The following is a 16,091-nucleotide window of genomic DNA, read 5'->3' as shown; positions in this document are numbered from 1 at the left end:
CCCTTCGAGCCTGCACCGCCATTCAATATGATCATGGCTGATCATTCCTTATCTCCATAAACCCTTGATTCCAAGGCCTAAGCCACTCATTGGGCTGAATACCGCTCTCTCCCAGTGGTGGGAACAGGGCGTGTTTTCTTCACGGGGAAGCTCCACTTGCCTGAATCTGGGGCTAATTGGGACAGTAATCTGGGGCTAATTGGGACAGGGAGGGTTACTCACCCCATCCCCAATAGTGTCCCCAAAATACCCACTTTCTTACCCAGTGGTGAAGCTGGTCATGGTGTGCCACTTGTGCTTCCAACCCTGAGCCTACAAATTTCTGATTGAGCAGTTACCTCGGGTTGGTATGTGTGGACAGGGCAAGGATTCAGTGAGCAGGCTCCTGATTGGACAAAGGAGAGCCCTTAAGTACCAAATTGATGCCTCAATCCAATGAGCTTTCATGCTGGGGTGATAAAGGAGAGCCGAAGTATGTTAAATGCCCCTTGAAGTCACCTATGCCCACATTATCCTCACCACATTAAATCCAGCAGTAAGGGATACATGTTTTAAGCAAATGCAAGAGTAGAGAGTGAAAGAAAAACCATGGGATGGTCTGTGATGAGATTGAAGACCGCACAATAACAAAGGGGGTAATGGGTAGGCAAAATAAGTCAGAATAGAACAAATCAAGGGGCAAAACACGAATGTGGAGGAGGGATACACAATGACAACAGAGTCACTGCCCACAAGATTGGCTGTTTTCCTGGGCTGAGTGGGGTGACCTTACAGAGATTTATAAAATCGTGAGGGTAAATAGATATGACTTTTCCATGTGGTGGGGAGTCCAAAACTAGAGGCAGAGTTGAAAAGGGAAAGATTTAAAAGGGTCTAAGCGCAACTTTTTCACACAAAGGTGGTATTGCGATGGAATGAGCTGTCAGAGTAAGTGTGTGGACATTGGCATAATTACAACAGTGAAAATGCATCTGGATGGGTATATGAACAGGAAGGGTTTAGAGGGATATGAGCTAAGTGCTGGCAAATGGGACTAAAATTAAGTTATCTGGTCTTCATGGATGAATTGGATTTAATACTCTTTTCGTGTTGCCCTGACTCTATAAATGATTCAGAGATCTGAATTATTGGGTTAGACATCAAATGTCCATGGGATTTTGATCCAGTGCTGGGAAAACTTGAAAATTACAGTCCCAGACATGACCTTGGAATGCCATCTTCTGACAGTTGGTGAATTTGAAAGGCTTAGGTGTAATTTTAAAAAATTTTGAGTGAATTCTCCCACCCTGATGTCATGAGAGTATTGAACAAGTGTGGTGACAAAATAAGATGAGAAAGAAAAAAGTATAGATTTGCATCATTGCAAAAGAAGGTCTTGACTTGCCTGACTTAGAAAGGTGAGTTCGAAGAGGTGACGACCTCATTTCAGTGCATTTGCAGTTTCATTAAAAGCCCAATTCGGCCGACTTACATTCGCTTTTTCCAAAACATCCTCCTCTACCACGAAACGTAGACAGTGAAAATTCCCAACAGAAAGAACAGAGCCGGTTCCCGACAACTACACCTTGGTGTAGACCCATCCTGCCATCACCTAATGCACTTCACACATCGATGCTGACATGGCGGATTGACACTCATTACCTTTAGCACCAGGTTACAGACTGTCGGAGACCATCATCACTCAGACTGCCAGCTGCTTACACACCAAATACAATTCGTGTGCTTTGAGTAAGTGGTGATGTGTGAACATTAGAGATCCACCACAGTCAATCAATCACACTATATGGGGATTGTCACAGTCAGTTCAAGTGATGTAATGTAGTGATTACAGGTAGGTCAATTGAGGGATCAATCTGTGAGAGTGTGGGCCAGTTTTTCTTTGCAATGAGACAAAGGGAGAGACTCAGTATGACAGAGAGGGACACATGAGCGGAGGGAGGTGATGATGAGCAGGAGAGTGTTATGGACCGGACCAGACCAGACCCTCTCAAAATATTTTAAGAAGGTAGACTAGCCCTAATTTTTTTCTTACTTAAAGACAGATGTGTCCCAACACTATTTACTGGTCAAACTACTTGATATTAAACAAAACATAATGTATTCAAATACTATCGTTAAAAAGTACAACAAAAGCAAGAAGAACTTAGAATAAATTAACTCGACTGGAAAACTTAACAGAACAATATATACAACTACTATTAATTAACTATTTCAATATTGTAGTATTCCATAAACACACCTTTGGCAAAAAGGCAAATTCAGAAAACAGATTTGTCTCACATGTAAATCCAGCAACCTACAATGAGAACCGTTAGCTTTTGGCTATAATCAAGAGAGGGGGAAAATAGGTTCCACTTTTTCAAACATCACAATAGCAACCAATGCTGAATCTCAAAACTAAAAAAAACTAAAAAACTAGAAATCCTGATTTGTGAGAGCTGGCCACACCCATCCAGGCTGCACCTATTATTCCAACTTAAATAAAAACAAGGCCTCCCAAGTTGTTTACTTTCTTGGCTCTCACTAGCCAATTCGGCACCTCTGCCTTAAAACTTTGCTTAATCGTAACCAGGACAAAGCAAACTTCCTAAAGCCACAGCATTGTCACAAGAAGTCATCAGGTATCCCCAGTGAGTAAGCTGGAAATGCAGAAAGGTTAGCAGTTTGGGAGGATGTGATGCTGTGAGCCCTTGGGTGGAACAACAATGCATGCAAGTAGTTCATGAGCCTTGGCAAAGGCATGTGCCGTATCTGAGTAAGGGTAACAGAGAGAAATGGTGGCATTTGATCTTGCAGAGTGCAGAAAATCTTTTCACTCGTACACAGCACTGACCCACACAGCTCTTTATGCCAAGTTGGTTGGCTTTGTTATGGTGTTCCCTTTGGGGGATGGGGGAGTGAGCAAGGATAAGGATTCCATCCTCTCCACCAGACAGCCCAGCAGCACCTTCAGATCTCTGTCCTGGAAGGAGCTTGTCTTTCCCCTTGAGACGTTTCCAGACCGAGCCCCTGCAGTCTGAGAGATCAATGCTTGATTGGGAGAGTCTGAAGTAGTGGCAGCTGGGCTTTTGGGGCAGGGGTGGGTGGTACAAGGAAACCAGGAGAAGATTCTTACCTGGAGCACAGGAAACACGATTTCATGGGAAATGCAGCCAACATCTCAGGAGTATAATTAGTGAGGAGAAACGTAGAAGACGGTGTGAGAAAATTGATTGTGGGCCACTGTGAAACTCACTGGCCGTCACACTTTAAGGAGAAATCGGAGAAATTTAGCCCGACTTCACTGTATTGGAAAGTACAGGATGTTCAAAGGATGTACTTGACAAAAAGTTTGTAAAAAAGCAACAGATCAGTTCAAATCAGCGAGATTTTTTAAACAAACGCAGAGGAAGTCTCCTTGCTGGGTTGAATCTGATTAGAATGTTTTTGTTTAATTGGTGGGCAACAAGATTCCGTGCACTGAAGTGTTCCATGCAGACCCCAACTGGATGGCCTAACAGAGGTTACCATAGCAACACCCCTCTGCAGGTCAGGGAAACAGCAGGGATGGCCTGCTCTACCACTTATAAAAATGTGAATTATAAACAGGGGACTTCGCCAGGTCACCACAGGAGGTGGAAGGAGCGAGCCCTCTACACTGTGCCCTATCTCCAGCCCTCTCCCTGTAACCACACTACAACACTGTTTTCGTGTTGCCCTGACTCTATAAATGATTCAGAGATCTGAATTATTGGGTTAGACATCAAATGGTCATGGGATTTTGATCCAGTGCTGGGAAACTTTGAAAATTACAGTCCCAGACATTACCTTGGAATGCCATCTTCTGGGACAGTTGTGAATTTGAAAGGCGAGGTTGAATTTTAAAATTTTGAGTGAATTCTCCCACCCTGATATCATGAGAGTAATGACAAGTGTGGTGACAAAATAAGATGAGAAAGAAAAAAGTATAGATTTGCATTATTGCAAAAGAAGGTCTTGATTTGCCCTGAGCTTAGATAGGGTGAGTCCGAAGAGGTGACAATTTCATTTCAGTGCATTTGCAGTTCATTAAAAGCCCAATTCGGCCTACTTACATCGCTTTTCCAAACACCTCTCCTCTACCATGAAATGTAGACAGTGAAAATTCCCAACAGAAGGTCAGAGCCAGTTCCTGACAACTACAACTTGGTGTAGACCCATCCTGCCATCACCTAATGCACTTCACACATCGATGCTGACATGGCAGATTGACGCTCATGAACTTTAGCACCAGTTACAGACTGTCGGAGACCATCATCACTCAACTGCCAGCTGCTTACACACCAAATGCAATTCATGTGCTTTGAGTAAGCGGTGATGTGTGAACATTAGAGGATCCACCACAGTCATTCAGTCACACTATATGGGGATGGTCAAACAGACAAAGATGCTGAAAGACCAAATATAACTCTAACAAGTAAAGAAAACAGGATGTAAAAAAATTGTGTTATTTGTGTTTTCACGTAAACTCATATATTTCTGTTTAGTCAATAAATAATTATAAAACAAATTTCAAATAATCAATTTTTGTCAATGTCGTTAATTAGCAAAATTACTCCCAAGTTTGAAAAGAGGTAATTCCAATTGTACATGATGTTTTAACTTCCAAACACGCTTGTGAAATGTTTACTTTGTTAAGTGACCACCAAGCTCTTATATGATCATATTAATTCAAAGAATCAAAATGCCATCCACAGCAAAAGCAGGGCTTCAATATAGTGCATTGATTTTTAGTGTTCATCTGTACAATATTAAATGTTGAAAGTCATGCAAAAGTAGGTTTCTTTCCACATTTCATCAGAGAATCCCCAAGCGTGGAAGGAGGCTGTATCACCCCTCCACAGATCATCCCACCCCTATTCCTGTCATTCTGCATTTCCAATGGCTAATCTACCTTAGTCTGCACACTATGGGCAATCTGCACATCTTTGTACTGTGGGAGAAAACCCATACAAACACAAAGAGAGAACAAACCCAGACACCTGACACTATGAAGCAGCAGTGCTAACCACTGAGCCACAATGCAGCCCATGAAGACTGATACATTTCTGGCCACTGAATTACTTGTCATGCAGAAATGACTTGCCAGTGTCTGACAGAGAAGTAGTCTAAAAGCCCACTGCAGTTTGTAGCCCCATCACCAAGTTGCATTTATCTTCAAAACGGAGCTGAAAGTTTGCTAGTTTTACAGAAATTACCAGTAACCCAGCATCTTTGGTTGAGGCAAATCAATCAATGTCACAGTTCCAACAATGAAGTGGAGTTGATCATCAAAGTCAAACTCATATCTGACAGTGTGAGATGTTGAGAGAGCTAATGGAAATGAAACAGAATGCCCAGGCTGAAAGAGAAAGAAGACAGATAGTTATTATTAAGGTATTTAGGAAGGAAGAAGAAACATGTTGCACTTCTCAGTATTTCTGGCCCAACTCACTTTTTAAAAACACATACTGGTGTTAAGGGAAAACATATTCTTTCCAATAAAACAATGAAGCAATCCAACTTGTTGAATTATCAGCTATAGTGATTGTTGGTTTAGTTATATAGTATTCTAAGAAATTATGAACATGCACAATTTACATTAAACACAATTTTTGTAAACAGAGAGGAATGTACTACACGCAAGATCTGAGCATGTTGTTATATTTTCCTCTCTGTTGTTAGGGAGTTATAAATATAGTTATTTCAATAAAAAATCTGTTCCTGGGTGGAATGTGAGTAATGCTGGCATGATCCATATTTTGTGCTTGAGAAGATAATAAGTCACCACGTTGAATTCTACTATCCACTTAGCTTAGTTACAGTCAAAGCACTGTTGGACATGGAGTTCAAGGATTTTGGTGTAGGCATAATGATGAGTCAAATTGACATGCAACTTGGAAGATAACTTGAAGGTAGTGGTGCATCTGCCTTTTCTCTTTTAAATGGTAGAAAACACAGGGTTAGAAAGTACTGTCAAAAAAACCTTAACGTGCTGCTCCAGTGCAACTTGGTGATGGTACATGCTGAAGTCATGATATTCTGTTCGTGAAGGGACTGAATGTTTAAGGTAATGGATGTGGTTCTGATCTTCCTGAGTTTTATGGAGTTTCACTCATGTAGATAAGTGAGTGTATTCTATTGCGTACTTGAATGATGCCTCTTAGTGGTGAAGAAGTCCAGATGAAGCTCAAGTTTTGTGTGGAATCGAACCATAATGAGTGAGTTATAATCTTTACAACTGTATCCAAGTGAAACCTTCTGCTGTTGGAACTGTGGTGGACCATAGTTCTGCTTGCGTCATTGCTCCCCAGCTCTGTTCTGAAGAAGAGTCATATTTAACCTTTAATGTTCTGAATCAATCTGATTTAACACAATGACAGTGCGACACAACACAATGGAATATGTCCTCGGTGTGAAAAGGGAACTGTGTCTCTACTCAGACTATTCAGTGCAATACAATCATGAACAGATGTGTCATGATAGATAGATCAGCAAAGCAAAGTAAAGTAGATTTCTCCTTAAATTGGTTGTCTCAACAAAAACAGAAATTGGTGGAGAAACTTATCTGGTCTGACAGCTTGATGAAGGGCTCTGGCCCGAAACGTCGAATTTCCTGTCCTGATGAAGGGCTCTGGCCCGAAACGTCGAATTTCCTGTTCCTTGGATGCTGCCTGACCTGCTGTGCTTTAACCAGCAACACATTTTCAGCTTCTGTGAAGAGACAAACAGAGTTAATGTTTTGAGTTGAAACTTATGATTTCCATAACTCACAATTCTTTGTTTTTTTTGATTTTCTCAATGACTGCTGCAAGTCCAATTAAACATGTTTATCCTTCCATACTCAGCCAGTCCAGTGAAGGGACTGAATGTTTAAGGTAATGGATAGGTTCTGATCAGATGGGCTGTTTTGTCCTCGATGTTATTCAAAATCTCCATCCAGATCACACTTTGTGCACTTGCCAAGATATTGATGAACAAAGAGACCTTGGAGTGTGGGTTCCTCTAAAGTAGAGTCAGAGGTAGAAACAGGATTTCAAAGAAGGTATTTAGGGTGTGTTTGCCTTTATTGATCAGTGCATTGAGCGTAGGAGTTGGGAGGTCATGCTGAGGTTGTACAGGTCATTGGATGGCCATTACTAGAATACTGCATTTGATTCTGGTCTCCCTGCTATAGGAAAGATGATGTGAAACCTGTAAGGGTTCAGAAATGACGTACAAGGATTTTGCCCGGGTTGGAGTGTTTGATCTATAGGGAGAGATTGAATAAGCTCAGGCTATTTTCCCTGGAGTGTCAGAGGCTGAGGGGTTGACCTTATAGGGGTTTATAAAATCATGAGGGGCATAGATAGGATGAATAGCCAAGGTCTTTTCTCCAGGGTAGCAGAGTACAAAACTAGAGGGCATAGGTTTAAGGTGAGAGTGGAAAAATTTAAAAGGGACTAAAGAGTAACTTTTTCATGCAGAGGATGGTGCATGTTTGGAATGAGCTGCCAGACGAAGTGGCAGAGGCTGGCGCAATTACAACATTTAGAAGGCATCTGGATGGATACATGAGTAGGAAGGCTTTCAAGTGATATGGGTCAAACACTGGCCAATGCTAGATTAACTTTAGGATGTCTGGTCGGCTTGGACGAGTTGGACAGAAGGTTGTGGAACCCAATGACTCTATTATCTTTGCTGTGTGTAGACTATTTGTTGCACTGCATTAGCAGTTTAGAATAATTGCACAACTAGCATATTTGCAATCATCAAAAAAAGGTTGTTGATTGTCCATGGATTGTTTGTTAGCTATGTGCTATATTCTGTGCAGCTGCAAACCCATACGTTTTAGAGGGACCATTCTTAGCTAACACCAGTGTTACCCAATGGTTTTCAATGTGAAGGAGTATGGCGGTAATCAGGAGAAGGTTTCCTTTCCCAATAATGAGTTAATGTCGTGAGACTTCATGGAGTTTAGATTCAAGCTTAGGACTCCCAGAAACACTGTCCCAACAGTGTATTACAGTGTTACCATTTCTGCTGGATCTGTCCTATATTCTGCAGTGGTTTAAAGTAGTGGAATGGTTTGCTCAGCTATTTCAGAGGGCCCTTACAAATCTACCACTGTGTTGTGGGTCTGGGTCACATCTAGGCCAGACCTGGTAAGTTATCTCCCTTAAGGGTATCTCTGATTGAGTTGGGTTTTACAAATTTCATATCGCTTCATTTGTACTATTTCTGCTAAAGCTTTCTCTCCAAATTTACTTATTTAACTGAATTCAATTCACAGTGTTAGAGTGAAATTTCAATGCAAGTCTTCAAATTATTAGTCCATGATTTTGGATTATGAGTACAAGAACAAGCTGCAAAACTATTGTACATCTCCTTTACTCACTGCTGAGCCCTCCGACATATATTTTAGTTCTAGTGTTAGTAATTCTTCCATCAGTCATTTCTTAAGCTTCATCTCTGATGAGGAAAAGAATATATCACAACATGATTTTCAGCCTACACTCATTGACTGTTGTCATAATATTATTTCCTCTTGGATACATCTATTGCTGAAAACCTCTCATATAGATGCTATACTATACTACCTCATCTACATTCACAATATTTCAGGAGGGTTGGTGTGAACTCGTACTATCATGCAGGAAAAGCTGGTCCAAACTCAGAGTCTGCAGGAAAGGAGCAGAGTGCTGTTTTTGAATACAATGACTCCAGTGGGGGATGCTGACAAGTATAAGTCACCCAACATTGGAAATTTTGAGATGAAAAATTACATACAACAGGGAATTTGGGAAATTTCCCTTCATTTGCAGAGGAGCCCAAACGCTCAGGACTGGCCGTGGAACCACCTTTGAGTGATCTGGCACTACATCCACAGCTGAACATAGGCCAGACCCAGACTGATGTTTACATATCATTCTGACTGACAGATATGTAATCCCTGCATTGACTATGGTCCAATCGTTGGACTTCAAAGACTCTGATCTCTGGACTTCAGTAGGAGCGAAGACCTAACTGGCTCTGATCAACCTCCTGGACTGAGATTGGCCATACTCTTTGACTGACTGTGGTTTTTCCCCCTGACAAGCCACAGTTCCCTTTCATCCCACTAAGTATGATGCCCTTGGACTTTGAGACATGGCCATTTGGTTGAAGCACATACAGTGTGTTTGTGGTGTAAACTGCTGGCACGTTCTGTAGTTGTAACATTGGCTTGGTGTGGTTTCATACAGCACCATGCTTACCCCTTTGACCGACCAGTGCTCTGAATCATAATAAGCTGCATGCTTTTCCCACTGTGCTAAAAAAAATGCAAGCCAGACAGTGTGACAAATTCAAGTCAATGCAAAATGAGTTAGCATCAAGAAATTAAACTAAGGGCTACAAGGTTCCTTGTGTGAAGATGCATGAGGTGCGTGCATGTCCTTGTGCACAAAGCAATCTGGCAGAAACATACACAGTCCTTACTGTCCCTGAACCTGAGCTCCAAAATGAAATCGTGAAGGGCTGAAGGGTACTGTGAGTTGGTCTGAAAACAGCATGATGCTGTGGTGAGGCTGATGGTTTGATTTTGCTGACTTAAATCTAAGATGGGTAGAAGAGTACAGTGACATTGGAGTCTGCAGGAAAGTCGTGTGAAGACAGAATTGTCTGACAGTCCGGAGAAGCTGATGGTGAGCTTCTGTCATCAAGTAAATGCTTTGATTTTCGTGTCAGGAATTGGCATCATCTTGTTTCTTGGGAAAGGACAGGATTGAGAGCCTCATAGAAAGGAGATGAGATCAACTAATGTGTGCAAATTCATTAAAGTCATCACATCCATGCATTAGTGAGCTTCCAAACTCCCCATTTAAGCATTAAGGGAAATATCTTGACACCAAGAATCAAACTATTTTCATTTTGCTGTATTTTCCCAACTTCCTTGCAATTGCCCAGTCAACTCAAGGGAGTGAAAATTTCTGTCCTTAGATCAGGTTATGTTCATGAACAACCTCACCACACATGTGCAGCAACTCAAGTTTGCAGCACCATGTCAGTACAAAGTGAAGTAATATCACATCCACAACAAAAATGGTTCTGCCCATGTTTTCACACTGCAGGTTGGTGCGGTGTGGAACATAGTCTTTAGCAGTTTAGCAGAGTAGACCAGCTGCAGATAGTAACAAGGAAGTGGTGGCCATGCAGCTACAATCTTGCAAATGCAACTAGTCAATCTGTACCTGTATTATGGAGGGAAGTATGACAGCCTGCGTAATCAGGTCAACAATATCTCGTGACTAAATGGATATTGTTCACATACAGTGAACCTCACTGTATCCAAAAGAATCTTTGATAGATACCAAAGCTGCAGCTGAATTGGCTGTGGATAAATCAGAATTTACATGCATTCCATACTCAGCGCTAGAAATTTAAGACTGAGATAGATTGGTTCTTGAGTACCAAGGGGATCAATGATTACAGGGAGAAAGCGGGAGAACACGGTTGAGAAATTTATCAGCCATGATAGAATGGCAGAGCAGACTCAATGGGCTGAATGGCCTAATTTCTGCTCCCATGTCTTATGGTTTTATGGTCTTAAATGCTTCCATAAACAATGTATCTGTACTTGCATGGGTGATATTGACCACACGTGCACTGGTGCATTATATCTTATTCATTGTCACCAGTAAAAGCCAACACTAGGCCCATTTGCAAATGCACAGAGGACCATTTTGATAGTCATCTTTGCACTTTGGCCATATACTGTGTACTTGAAGTAAACAATAGTCTTGTAATATGTCTACACATAGCTGTGATTTCCACTTGCATCCTTCTGGTACTGAACTTTACATTATATATTAAAAAGTAAAATTGATATTAGCAATATAGACAAAATGCTTTGCTAAACAGCTTATTCTATATTACTTGATTGCACCTTTAATTCATACAGATGGTGTTTGCTTTTTTTTCCCAGTCTGTGCTCAAAGTAAAAATGATTTTAGTGAAAGAGTGAGTGGATTCGACACTAATTGCTAACCTTTTTGAAATGGGTTTAAATCCAATTTAAACCGATGGGATGAAAGTATCTTGGCTGTGAAAGATCTACATAAAATGAATCTGAAACTCTCAGTCCAGACTTACTGTGTCATCACCACAAACTGACAACTTCAATTCACAAGAACACGGGTTGGTGTTGGAAATGGAAAAAATGTCACACTGATGCAAACATATCATGGAGTTTAAATACATTGGTGGAACTTCAGACATGGCGGTTTGCTCCTCATACAAACTGAAAATGCTAGAAACATTCAATAGGCCTATCAATGTTTAAGAAAAGCAAAGTTGGGATAGCATTTGAATGCAAACTCCTTGCAAGTTCCATTTTGCCAACAATTTTAGGTACACTTCAGAGCTTCAGTGTAGCAGCTTATTTTTTACAGTTCCTCACAACCGGCAGATTCTAATCCAACTCTCCCGTTTTGATGTTTCACAAACTAATCACTTTTGTACTTGGAGATACTTATTTCCTGAACTTTCCATATATTCCTTTAAGGAGATAAAACAAAACTTGCTTTTCTACCTCAGTTAGCTGTCTTACAATCTACCATAACAACTTTTAATTTCTGGGTTTTCTGAATCAAAATTAACCTGTGATCACTCTGAACTGGAAGCTAGCTAATAGTCTTTTGTTTTCAGCCAACTGTTGTAAACAAAACAGTATAAACAATTTCCCATCAATTAACAACATGGATCTAGTCAGAAGTCACATGACACCAGGTAAAGTCCAACAGGTTTATTTGAAATCATAAGCGTTTGGAGCACTGCTCCTTTGACAGTGAAGTCTGACGAAAAGGAGCAACACTCCGAAAGATTATGATTTCAAATAAACCTGTTGGACTATAACCTGGTGTCATGCAACTTCTGACTTTGTCCACCCTAGTACAACACTTGCACCTCCACATCATAACATAGATTTGCAGCCACTTGCTTTGTGAGCAATACTTGATTTTCATTTTAAGAAAATCCTTCACAGATTTAGCTATCATACATTTGTCACTACTTTGAAATCCTAACTGCAATGAAGATATGAATATATAGGGAATCACAACTCACACACCATATCAATATTTAAGGTGATCAGAATCTTTAACAACTTTTTGCACCTTATAGCCTGAAAAAGCAGCACAACATACCTGAACACAACTTCAAAGTAATGTACCTCAGCAAATGGTGCTCTCTGATACAGCCATGACAGTTCATTGAATTGTATTTAACAGATCGTCACTTCTGTGCATTGGCAGAATTACATTGCCATAGCAATATGCAAAATCATCATGCTCTCAAAATACCAACAGCAGTGACAGAGAAACCAGTCTCCATCTCACTATGGCCACAGTTCATGAGATTCAAATCTCAGCTACAGTTGCAGTACAGATCACACATGATACAATCAAATCAGTTAACAATCTGCAAGGAAATGACTTTGGAGTGAAATAAAAGCCAAATATTCTGTAGATTCTGGAATGATTCCTGCAGATTGGGTGGAGGTAATTGTCATACCACTATCTAAGAAAGGAGCAAGAGATAAACCAGGAAGTACACACCTGTTGGCCTGACGTCAGTAACAAAGAAGATGCCAGAATTTATTAAAATGATGTATTAAGTGGACACTTAGAGAACAATAAGCATATTTGACCCAGTCCACATGGATCTGAAAATGTGAAATCATGTTTGACAAACTTGGAATTTTAGAACATGTTCCGAAAGAAATTTGGTAAAGGAAATTGATGGACATAGTTAACTGGATTTTCAGAAGGCCTTTTGATAAGGGTTTCACAGGAGATGTATAGTAAAATTAAAATATAGCATAGGAGGTAATTTTCTGGCATGAATGAAGGATTGGCTAACAGGCAGAAATCTGATTAGGAATAGATAGGTTATTCTAGTATTCGCAGACTGTGATTGATGGGGCACCGTTAGCTTCAGTACTTGGGCTCCAGCTGTTCACAGCACATATCAATGATTTGAATGTGGGAACAAAATGAAATGTTTCTCAGTTTGCAGAACTAAGTGGGGTGTCTGCTACAAGCAAAATATAAAGCAGTTTCAGGAGGACTTGGACAGGCATAGTGCATCAGCAAGAACATGGCTGATGGGGTATTATGTGAAAAAACTGAGGTGATCCACTTTGGTGGAAGGAACAGATGCACAGCGTACTTCTTTGATGGTAAGCGGTTAGAAAATGTAAACAAGTAAAGGAAATGAGGTGAGTTTGTCAATAAGCCACTGAAGGCTAATATATAAGTGCAGCAAGCTGTTAGGCAAGCCATTGCATGTTATCCTTTATCATGAAAAAATCTGAGTACAACCTAGTGAAGTCTAGCTTCAGTTGTATATGGGATTGGTTAGGCTCCACCTGGAGTACTCTGTGCAGTAGTGATATCCTTAACTCAAGAAAAAGATATTATTGCCAGAGAGAGATAAAGGTTCAGCAGACTTGTTCCCAGGAATGCAAGATTGCCTTATGAAAAGCATTTCAGCAAATTGGGCCTATATTTTCTAGAAACATAGAAAATGGGAGTAGGAGTAGCCCATATGGCCTGTCCCCATTCAGTATGACCATGGATGATCATCCAACTCAGTCCCCTGTTTCTGTTTGTTCTCTGGTCTTAACCTCTTCAGTCTATCTTCATAACTGTCCATTTCCCTTATAAATCCCGCTGCACACTCTCCAATAGGATAACACTTTTCCTATAATAACAAACAGAAATTTACATAATAAAGGTTTGAAGAATGAGAGGCAATTTCATTGAAACCTACAAAATACTTAAAGGGATAAACAGGGCAAATGCAGGCAAGTTGTTTCTCCAGATTGGGGATTCAAGAAGCAAGGGTACAATTTAAAAACAAGGATGTGCCACTTATACCTGAGATAAGGAGGGTTTTTTTTTAAATCAGAGAGTTTTGAAGCATTGGAATTCTCTACCCAAGAATACCATAGAAGCTCAGTATTTGAATATGTTTAAGATAGAGATTGATATATTTCTAATCATAATAGTGTGAAGGGTGATGGCCTGCATTGGAGGTTGAGGGGGGACCTTATAGAGGTTTATAAAATCATGAGGGGCATGGATAGGATAAATAGACATGATATTTTCCCTGGGATGGGGAAGTCCAGAACTAGAGGGCATAGATTTATGGTGAGAGGGAAAAAAATTTAAAAGGGCCCTAAAGGGCAACTTTTTCATGCAGAGGTGGTACTTGTATGAAATGAGCTACCAGAGGAAGTGGTGGAGGCTGGTATGATTACAACATTAAAATGGCATATGGATGGATATATGAATAAGAAGGGTTTAGAGGGATATGGGCCAAGTGCTGGCAAATGGGACTAGATTAGTTTAGGATATCTGGTTGGCATGGACAAGTTGGACCAAAGGGTCTGTTTCGGTGCTGTACATCTTCTGATGCTCTGACTTTAATAGTTGTCTAAAAATGATGAAAGTGTTTGTCTAGCCACAATCATATTAGATGGCAGAGCAAGCTCATGGGGCTGAATGGTCAACTCCTGTTGCTAAGTACCTGAAGAATTACATCTGACACACTGAGCAATTACGCAACCCACACAAAGATCAAGATATTCCACTTGATTGACATGTTGATGCTCAAGACTATGAAGTTGAAGATAATCTCAAGGTTTATCTGTTACAATTTGGACCCCAAAAGTGTGAACAGTTACAGTCAGCAACTGCTCAAGAAGAGCAATTACAAGAGTTTCAAAATGTCTTTATCCAGGACTGCCTGACAGCATTAACCAAAGTCCTTGGGAAGATTTGTTTTTTATTTTGGGTAAACTGCAATGTACTCAGTATCTCACGACAAGTCGTTTTCATGAGCAAACAAGTCTTATTGTCAAAATCATTGCCCCAAAATATTATGTCAGCAATACACCAGCAGCACATGGCCAACGAAAGCACAAGATAAGTAGCATGAATCTGTGTATTGACTAGGGATGAATCAAAATATTCAAAGATTTGCTCATGCATATGAGGTATGACTATCAACACCAAAAGCAAAAGGAGCTTGACATCCATATGGTGTTCCATTCTCTCCTTAGACAAAAATAGAAATGGGTCGTGAGTATGGTGCTGGAAAAACGTAGCAGGTTAGGCAGCATCCAAGGACCAGAAAACTGACATTTCGGGCAAAAACCCTTCATCTTTCCTGATGAAGGCTTTTGCCTGAAATGTTGATTTTCCTGCTCCCCAGATGCTGTCTGACCTGCTGTGCTTTTCTAGCACCACACTCTCGACTCTAATCTCCAATATCTGCAGGTCGTCACTTTTGCCTAAAAATAGAAATGGACCTATTCACAGTGCATAGGGAAGAGAATATTTTTGTGTCAAATTACTTCTCAAATTTCCCATTGTTAAATGACTTAGCGACACAATGAACATGAGTATCAATGACAGCATGTGTTATTTTCAGTTTTTATCAGTATCTCAGAATAGATGTCTGACAACAGTTTGCAGTACTCTAGAAAACCATTTCAAAATATGTGTGTTCAGTAGAAAGTGATCCATATCACATTGTCACCCCGTTATCCACATTCAAATAGTCTAGCAGAATGTAGGTATTGCTATCAAATCAATAAATCAATCAATTAACTGTCAAGCAACAACATAATATCTTCATCTCGCATTGCTGTGTTTTCTTGCAATACCAATGGAGAGGGATTAGCATTCCCAATGCAACATACATTTGGAAGTCAAGTGCAAAAGACATTGCCCAGCAACTAATATTGTAACCATTCTGGGACAGGTGAAAGTAAACATATTCAATGCTATCAAAACCACACACTAGATAGAAATTTTGCATTAGAAATCCTACAAATATTTGGATGTCAGCAAGGATTTCTAAAAAAAATGCATATCAGCCAGATCATGCAAAGTGTTACTGATCTTGGTGTTCCATTGCAAAGGAACAGAAGCCAGCTCAGTCTAAAGTTCAGCATGCCAATCATGCATGAAGAGAATAAGCAAGAACCTCTGACTTTGATGTTGACTGTGTTGAAGTTGTAGTGATGGTGAGTGACAGCAACTATCAGCAAGACAGCCAAGTTGTCC

Source organism: Hemiscyllium ocellatum, chromosome 11 (genome assembly GCF_020745735.1).
Source record: "Hemiscyllium ocellatum isolate sHemOce1 chromosome 11, sHemOce1.pat.X.cur, whole genome shotgun sequence".
Classification (NCBI taxonomy): Eukaryota; Metazoa; Chordata; class Chondrichthyes; order Orectolobiformes; family Hemiscylliidae; genus Hemiscyllium; species Hemiscyllium ocellatum.
The sequence above is the reverse complement of the archived record's forward strand: the minus strand, read 5'-3'. Positions refer to the sequence as shown.